At 48.5% G+C, this 8,952-nt stretch overlaps 1 long non-coding RNA gene across 1 annotated transcript; it reads right to left on the bottom strand.

The window, feature by feature from the left end:
- Window positions 1–866: 866 nt before the first annotated feature.
- LOC140460993 (uncharacterized) lies at window positions 867–8,611 on the bottom strand. Its single transcript, XR_011954439.1, has 2 exons — window positions 8,401–8,611; window positions 867–1,319 (listed from the first exon to the last, which is right to left on the bottom strand). It is a non-coding gene; the product is annotated as an uncharacterized lncRNA (long non-coding RNA).
- Between the last annotated feature and the right edge of the window lie 341 nt (window positions 8,612–8,952).

The raw sequence follows: 8,952 nt of genomic DNA, 5'->3' as shown, positions 1-8,952 counted from the left end.
GCAGGATTCCCAGCCTCTGACCTGCTCTTGTAGCCATAGTATTTAATCTGAAATCCTTCCCCACACCCTCCTTGAGACCCTATCCAGCCCTGAGGCTCCATCTGGGTGTGTGTTCTTGCCTCGATTTGGGGACCTGCTCAATCCCTTCCAGGTGGGGATGTTGCTCACTATTTCTTTCCTGATGCACTTTTCCAACACCACAGACATGAAGGTGTGTGCTCCCATTCTCCAACACCACCGTTACTTCAAACAGCTACACATCAAAGTCAGCAGACCAGGAGCCCTCACTTAACTGAGCATGGTAGCGTTAGTACTGCTGCCTTATGGCACTAGGGACCTGGGTTCAATTCCAGCCTCGAGCGACTATCTGTGTGGATTTTGCGTGTTATCCCTCCAGCTGCTCTGGTTTCCTCCCACACTCCAAAGACATGCATGTTAGGTGGATTGGCCATTCTAAAACTGCCCAATATGTCCAAGGATACGTAGGCTAACTTTTATATCCCCTCTCCCTCTGCCCATGGAGCCTGATTTAATATCACAATCACACTCCAATACCTCCCCTGATATATTACATTAGAACGAGAAACAGGAGGAGACCATTCAGCCCCTCAAGCCTGCTCCACCATTTGATTCAATCACAGCTGACCTCCTCTCAAGACTCAATGCCATGTTCCTGCCTGCTCTCCTTAACCCTAAAAATCTGTCAATACCATGGTAACTTGGCAACAAAACTGTTTTTATTCTGTTTCTTTGACACAGTATGACCTGGATGATTCCTCCTCTTCTGGAGTCTCTGTATTTCAGTTCAGATGAATAAAATCATTCAACAGCCTGTGGGATTGTGTTCAAATAACGACCAAAATTGGTGAGTGATAAAATTCATCTCTTTATTCAGAAACTGCAAGGAGCACAAGTTTGAAGTGGCAATAAATCCTGAAATGCAGTTCTTACACTCCCCTTTTCATACACAGTTGTTAGAAGCATTAAAATTCCATTACTATGGTGTTACATTGTTTTAACTACAGTACACAAAGGTTTAAGGGGCTTCTGTCCTGGGAGTCAGGAAATGGGTTAAAACATTTCAATGAGGGTATGTTGTGTTCCAAGAGATCGATTGCATTAGGGGGACTCTCCAGTCTGAAGTACAGACAGACATTTCTGTGGCCAGCAGCGAAAAATCAGAATGGTATGATGTTTTTCCGGTGCCAGGATCAAGGATAACTCCGAGAGGGTGCAGAATGCTCTCACTGGGGAGAGGGGCCAGCAGGAGGTCATTGTCCGCATTGGAATCAACGGCATAGGAAGGGAAAAGGTTGAGTCTGAAGGGAGATTACAGAGAGTTAGGCAGGAATTTAAAAAGGAGGTCCTCGAGAGTAATAATATCTGGATTACTCCCAGTGCTAGGAGCTAGTGAGGGCAGGAATAGAAGGATAGAGCAGATGAATGCATGGCTGAGGAGCTGGTGTATGGGAGAAGGATTCACATTTTTGGATCATTGGAATCTCTTTTGGGGTAGAAGTGACCTGTACAAGAAGGACAGATTGCACCTGAATTGGAAGGGGATTAATATACTGGCAGGGAGATTTGTGAGAGCTGCTTGGGAGGATTTAAACCAGTAAGGTGGGGGGGTGGGACCCAGGGAGATAGTGAGGAAAGAGATCAATTTGAGACTGGTACAGTTGAGAACAGAAGTGAGTCAAACAGTCAGGGCAGGCAGGGACAGAGCAGAGAACAAGGTAGGACTGATAAATTAAACTGCATTTATTTCAATGCAAGGGGCCCAACAGGGAAGGCAGATGAAGTCAGGATGTGGTTAGTAACATGGGACTGGGATATCATAGCAATTACAGAAACATGGCTCAGGGATGGGCAGGGCTGGCAGCTTAATGTTCCAGGATACAAATGCTACAGGAAGGATAGAAAGGGAGGCAAGAGAGGAGAGGGAGTGGCATTTTTGATAAGGGATAGCATTATCCCTTATCCCTCCCTGTGCTGAGGGAGAATATTCCCGGAAATACATCCAGGAAAGTTATTTGGGTGGAACTGAGAAATAAGAAAGATGATCACCTTATTTGGATTGTATTATAGACCCCCTAATAGTCAGAGGGAAATTAAGAAATAAATTTGTAAGGCAATCTCAGCTATCTGTAAGAATAATAGGGTGGTTATGGTAGGGGATTTTAACTTTCCAAACATAGACTGGGACTGCCATGCTGTTAAAGGTTGAGATGGAGAGGAATTTAAGTGTGTACAAGACAATTTTCTGATTCAGTATGTGGGTGTACCTACTAGAGAAGGTGCAAAACTTGACCTACTCTTGGGAAATAAGGCAGGGCAGGTGACTGAGGTGTCAGTGGGGGGAGTACTTTGGGGCCAGCGACCATAATTCTATTAGATTTAAAATAGTGATGGATAAGGACAGACCAGATCTAAAAATTGAAGTTTTAAATTGGAGGAAGGCCAATTTTGACGGTATTAGGCAAGAACTTTCAAAGGCTGATTGGGAGCAGATGTGGAAAAGGACATGGCAGATACAGACTGTAAGGAAATAGATGGTGACATCTCGCAAAATGTCCATATGACAGAGGAAGAAGTGCTGGATGTCTTGAAACACACAAAAGTGGATATATCCCCAGGACCTGATCAGGTGTACCCTAGAACTCTGTGGGAAGCTAGAGAAGTGATTGCTGGGCCTCTTGCTGAGATATTTGTATCATCGATAGTCACAGGTGTGGTGCTGGAAGACTGGAGGTTGGCAAACGTGGTGCCACTGTTTAAGAAGGGTGGTAAGGACAAGCCAGGGAACTATAGACCAGTGAGCCTGACCTCGGTGGTGGGCAAGTTGTTGGAGGGAATCCTGAGGGACAGGATGTACATGTATTTGGAAAGGCAAGGACTGATTCAAGATAGTCAACATGGCTTTGTGCGTGGGAAATCATGTCTCACGAACTTGATTGAGTTTGTGAAGAAGTAACAAAGAAGATTGAGGGCAGAGCAGTAGATGTGATCGATATGGACTTCAGTAAGGCATTTGACAAGGTTCCCCATGGGAGACTGATTAGCAACGTTCGATCTCATGGAATAAAGGGATAACTAGCCATTTGGATACAGACTGGCTCAAAGGTAGAAGACAGAAGGTGGTGGTGGAGGGTTGTTTTTCAGACTGGAGGCCTGTGACCAGTGGAGTGCCACAAGGATCGGTGCTGGGTCCACTACTTTTTGTCATTTTACATAAATGATTTGGATGTGAGCGTAAGGGGTACAAGTTAGTAAGTTTGCAGATGACACCAAAATTGGAGGTGTAGTGGACAGCGAAGAGGGTTACCTCAGATTACAACAGGATCTCAATCAGATGGGCCAATGGGCTGAGAAGTGGCAGATGGAGTTTAATTCAGATAAGTGTGAGGTGCTGCATTTTGGGAAAGCAAACCTTTAGCAGGACTTACGCACTTAATGGTAAGGTCCTAGGGAGTGTTGCTGAACAAAGAGACCTTGGAGTGCAGGTTTATAGCTCCTTGAAAGTGGAGTTGCAGGTAGATAGGATAGTGAAGAAGGCGTTTGGTATACTTTCCTTTATTGGTCAGAGTATTGAGTACAGGAGTTGGGAGGTCATGTTGCGGCTGTATAGGACGTTGGTTAGGCCACTTTTGGAATATTGCGTGCAATTCTGGTCTCCTTCCTATCAGAAAGATGTTGTGAAACTTGAAAGGGTTCAGAAAAGATTTATAAGGATGTTGTTAGGGTTGGAGGATTTGAGCTTTGGGGAGAGGCTGAACAGGCTGGGGCTGTTTTCCCTGGAACGTCGGAGGCTGAGGGGTGACCTTATAGAGGTTTACAAAATCATGAGGGGCATGGATAGGGTAAATAGGCAAAGTCTTTTCCCTGGGGTGGGGGAGTCCAGAACTAGAGGGCATAGGTTTAGGGTGAGAGGGGAAAGATATAAAAGAGACCTAAGGGGCAACTTTTTCACAGAGAGGGTGGTACATGTATGGAATGAGCTGCCAGAGGAAGTGGTGGAGGCTGGTACAATTTGCAACATTTAAAAGGCATTTGGATGGGTATATGAATAGGAAGGGTTTGGAGGGATATGGGCCGGGTGCTGGCAGGTGGGACTAGATTGGGTTGGGATATCTGGTTGGCATGGACGGGTTGGACCGAAGGGTCTGTTTCCCTGCTGTACATCTCTGTCTCTGTGACTGTATGTGTTTAATGCTGGTTGCTACTCCTGGTCAGATTAAGAGTGTCTGTCTGATCTGCTTTCATCATTAAGCGGTGTCAGTCCTATTGTCTTTAAGTTGGGAAATATTAGGAAAAAATGCAAGGTTAACATGCACTTAATAAAAGAATAAAGGATGTTTTACTGATTACTGCAGCTGGATTGTGAGATTTGTTTACTATTTGACCGTGTGAGTTCATTCATGCAACTTCACATAAGCGGTGTTTGTTAGTTTCTTAAAGAGATAATAGCCCAGTTAAAAGATAGTTAACAAGTACATTCTAACTGGGGACAATGTTTGGTATTCTGCACCCTGTTCAGGTCCGAGAGATGATTGGTAAGGGCTGACTAATACCATAATCTTTTGTGAAGACTTGAAACCGAAGCACCCAGAGAAAACCACGCAGATGCACGGAGAATGTGCAAACTCCACACAGACAGTCGCCTGTGACTGGAATCAAACAAGGGTCCCTGACGCTGTGAGGCAGTAAGGCTAACCACTGAGCCAGTGTGCCACCCTGTCGGGCATGTGGTGGTGAGCTGCCTTCTACAACCACTGCACTCACCCCCACTCCAATTTTATGTCTGGATACCCCAAAGTGTTCTGCTAGGGAGGCAGTCCCAGGATTCTGAGCCCAGCAACACTGAAGGAATGGCTCATTTCATTCCCAACTGGGATGCCATGTCTGTGTGTTGGGGGGCTCCGAGGCGAACTTGCAGGAGATGGTGTTCCCCCCTTGCATCTGCTGCCCCTCATCCTTCCAAGATGGTAAGGGTAGCAGGTACTGTGGTAGGAACTTTGGAGAGTTGCTGCTGGAGTTTTTGCAGATGCTACATGCTGCTGCCACTGTGTGTCAGTGGTGGAGGGACTGAGTGTTGTGTGCTCATCAAGTTTGGGATGGGGGGGTGGTCTGCACTGACAAAGATGGTGTCGAGCTGTTGTTGAAGCTGCACCCATCCAAGCAATTGGGGAGTATTCCATCATACTGCTGAATTGTAGTTTAATGCTGAGACCGGTTACTAGGGGAGAGTCAGGAGGTGAGCCACTTGCTGCAGGATTCCCAGCCTCTGACCTGCTCTTGGAGCCATAGTATTTACTCTGAAATCCCTCCCCCACACCCTCCTTGAGACCCTATCCAGCCCTGAGGCCCCATCTGGGTGTGTGTTCTTGCCTCGATTTGGGGACCTGCTCAATCCCTTCCAGGTGGGGATGTTGCTCACTATTTCTTTCCTGATGCACTTTTCCAACACCACAGACATGAAGGTGTGTGCTCCCATTCTCCAACACCATCGTTACTTCAAACAGCTACACATCAAAGTCAGCAGACAGTAAGGCTTTACAACTGAGCATGGTAGCTCAGTGTTTAGCACTGACTGCTGCCTCACGGCACCAAGGACCTGGGTTCGATTCCAGCCTTGAGCAACTGCATCCCACCAGATGCTCTGGTTTCCTCCCACAGTCCAAAGATGTGCAGGTCAGGTGGCTTGGCCATTCTAAAACATACACGTTATGTAGAAGGGTGTGACGGCTTAGTGGTTTAGCCATGGGAAATGCAGGGTCATAGGGATGGGTTTGGATGGGGTGCTCTTCAGAGGGGCTGTATGGACTTGATGGGCCAAATGCCCTCCTTCCACACTGTATAGATTTAAGGATTTGATTTACTCCCTGTCATGCATATGAGGTTCAGAGAAACCTGTTGCCTTATGTGCTGTACAGGTAAATCATACTTTAAACAGGGTAAGAATGGACATCGGGAAACAGTGTTACAGCTGCCAATAAGGTGCAGTGAGAGAGATCAACATTAACATTACAGAGGTCCATTCAAAACTCTGATAAACGCAGGGAAGAAGCTGCTCTTGAATCTTGTAGATGGTTTGATTCAAATCCCAATTGAGATTCTCCAAATAGTTTGCATTTTGCTTGCAGACAACTGGTTAAACTCAGATGCAGCCCATTTCTGGTGTTTGCTCCCCACTGGGAGGTTCCCTGAGGAATCTAGAGATTCTCGTGTGTAAGGCAGTCATCCCTCTGATTCTTCTACACAGCTCTGATACTCGGGCCCTGTACATATGCTACCTTTAAAATATGAAATATTCAGGGCAGTGATCAATTCTGCTCTTGGGTGACTGCCTGTGTGGAATTTACACATTCTCCACCTCCATGACTGTGTGGGCTTTCCTCTGTGTGCTCCAGTTTCCACTCACAAGCCAAAGATTGGGGAATCAACGATTGAAGGCCTCCATTTTAAATCTCCACCTCGCAATAATAATTTGTCTGACGAGTTTAAAATGGAAGTCACAGCGACCATGAGATTGAAATAAAGAATGCGAGACTCTTGGCATAACTTTAGTAGGTCTGCTTTCTCAGACAAAACAAAGGAATAGAATACAGATAAATGTTTAGCTTTATCTGCTTTTGACGCAAAAAGACGAAGAAACATTTTAAAACAATAGCCTCGTCTTTGATCTGTGAGAACAAGACTAAAATCTATTAATCATCTAACTTTAATTCTGGGACTATTAATTAGAGGTGGAAACATTATATTGTGGGAAATGAAAAAATACAAAATTGTTATGCACGTAAGGGCTATAAAATATGCTGCTAAAAATCCGAGATCTCTTATTAGCCCAAACAGGGATATCTTGATTAAAACTCTGGACTATAGACTATTGATCTCGAGCTGGCTTAATCGAAATAAAGTAAGTTTTAATATTAAAATTTTTATGTGCTCCAAGATTTTCTTTTTGAGTTAACAGTGCAGTTTAGGGTGAATTGGCCATGTGCTCAAAGGTGTGTTGGTCAGGGGTAAATGCAGAGAAACAAGGCAGGGGAACAAGTTTGGGTGGGATACTCTTCATAGGGTCAGTTTAGACCTGTTGGGTCAAATGTGACTGGTTTGGGACTGGGGTAAGGTGGGGGAAGGAGAATTGAGGAAACTGGTGAACTCCACATTGATGCCCTGGGGTTGAAGTGTTCCGAGGCGGAAGATGACGTGTTCTTTCTCCAGGCGTCTGGTGGTGAGGGAGCGGCGGTGAAGGAGGCCCAGGACCTCCATGGGAGGGGGAGTTGAAATGTTGGGCCACAGACCGGTGTGGTAGATTGGTGTGGCTGTCCCAGAGATGTTCCCTAAAGCGCTCTGCTCGGAGGCATCCAGTCTCCCCAATGTAGGAGACCGCATCGGGAGCAATAGATGCAATAAGTGATACTGGTGGATGCGCAGGTAAAATTTTGATGGATGTGGAAGGCTCTTTTGGGGCCTTGGACGGAGGTGAGGGAGGAAGTGTAGGCGCAGGTTTTGCAATTCCTGCAGTGGCAGGGGAAGGTGCCAGGATGGGAGGGTGGGTCAGAGGGGTGTGTGGACCTGACCAGCTAGTCACAGAGGGAACGGTCTTTGCGGAAGGCGGAAAAGGGTGGGGAGGGAAATATATCCCTGGTGGTGGGGTCTGTTTGGAGGTGACAGAAATGTCAGCGGATGATTTGGTTTATGCGAAGGTTTCCAGCTCAGCACTGTCCCCATGACTTGCCCCACTGCCTCTCTTCATTTCCACCTATCACCTCCATCCCCACCCCCATTCACCTATTGTACTCTATGCTACTTTCTCTCCACTCATTTCTCCACACTGCACGTACCCTGCTTCTATTCGGCTTTTGCCCGAAACGTGAATTTTCCTGCTCCACGGATGCTGCCTGACCTGCTGTGCTTTTCCAGCCCCGCTCTCATCCAGAACCTGTTGGGTCAAATGGCTTGTTCCCAGACTCTGGGGATGCTATGATGCAACAACAACCCTGACTCTTTTCCAGCCGATGTCCCGCCCCGCGGACGACGCTCCCTGATTGGTTGCAGCTCCCATTGTGACAGCCGGGACGGTACCCGGGTGTCCCATTGGCGCAGGCAGCTGTCACTCTCTCTCTCTTTCCCCCGCCCCGCCCCGCCCCGCCCCCACGGCGGCTGGAGCCCGCCTACTTCCGGCCGCCTCGCGGGGCCGGCGGCGGTTTGGAGAGACGAAGGCGGAGGGACCGGCGGGGAAGACGGAAACAAAAAACAAAAATCCCGGCGGGTCAGCGGACGTCTGTGGGAGTGGGAAGGGGAGGAGCTCCTCCAAGGTAAACGGCAATGGGTGGCTTTTCCTTCCGCGACGCGAACGATGCGGGGGGGGGGAGGAAAATAAATCGGCCCCGTTACCGTGGCAACCGGCCGCCATCTTGCGGCCCCAGCGCTCTCCTGTCCCTCCTCCTCCTCCTCCTCCGAGGGAAACCTCTCTCTCTCCGTCTGTGTGCGTGTATTGAGACGAGGGTCGGTCCCTCCCCCGCGGCCTCTGAGCACCGAAAGCTGACCGTGACCAGGTGTGTGTCTCTCACCGCCGCCGACGGAGCCCCGGGGGGGGGGGGGAGGGGAGTGAGATGACGGCGCAAGCGCGCGCCGGCCCAGGGGCCGCCCGCGAGATGGCGGCGGGTTGCCGTGGTAACGCGGGCGGCGCCGGGCCACGTGACCGAGCCGGCGTCTGCGCAGTCGTGCACCTCCACCTCCCCCTCCCCCTCCAGCCGTTGGCTGGTGGTTTGAGGTTTGACCAGGCGGAAGTGAGCGCTGCAGATGCTGCAGGTCAAGAGTCCAGAGTGTGGGGCTTGGGGGAAGCAGCGTGGCCACAAGCGTTCCTGGCTCACCCACTGCTGGAAGTAAGATCATTCAGCACAAAATGCCCAACTCTTCCTGGGGATCTTCATGATGTGGAGGTGC

Source organism: Chiloscyllium punctatum, chromosome 36 (genome assembly GCF_047496795.1).
Source record: "Chiloscyllium punctatum isolate Juve2018m chromosome 36, sChiPun1.3, whole genome shotgun sequence".
Taxonomy (NCBI): domain Eukaryota; kingdom Metazoa; phylum Chordata; class Chondrichthyes; order Orectolobiformes; family Hemiscylliidae; genus Chiloscyllium; species Chiloscyllium punctatum.
Note: the sequence above shows the minus strand (reverse complement) of the source record. Positions and strands in the feature narration are given on the sequence as shown.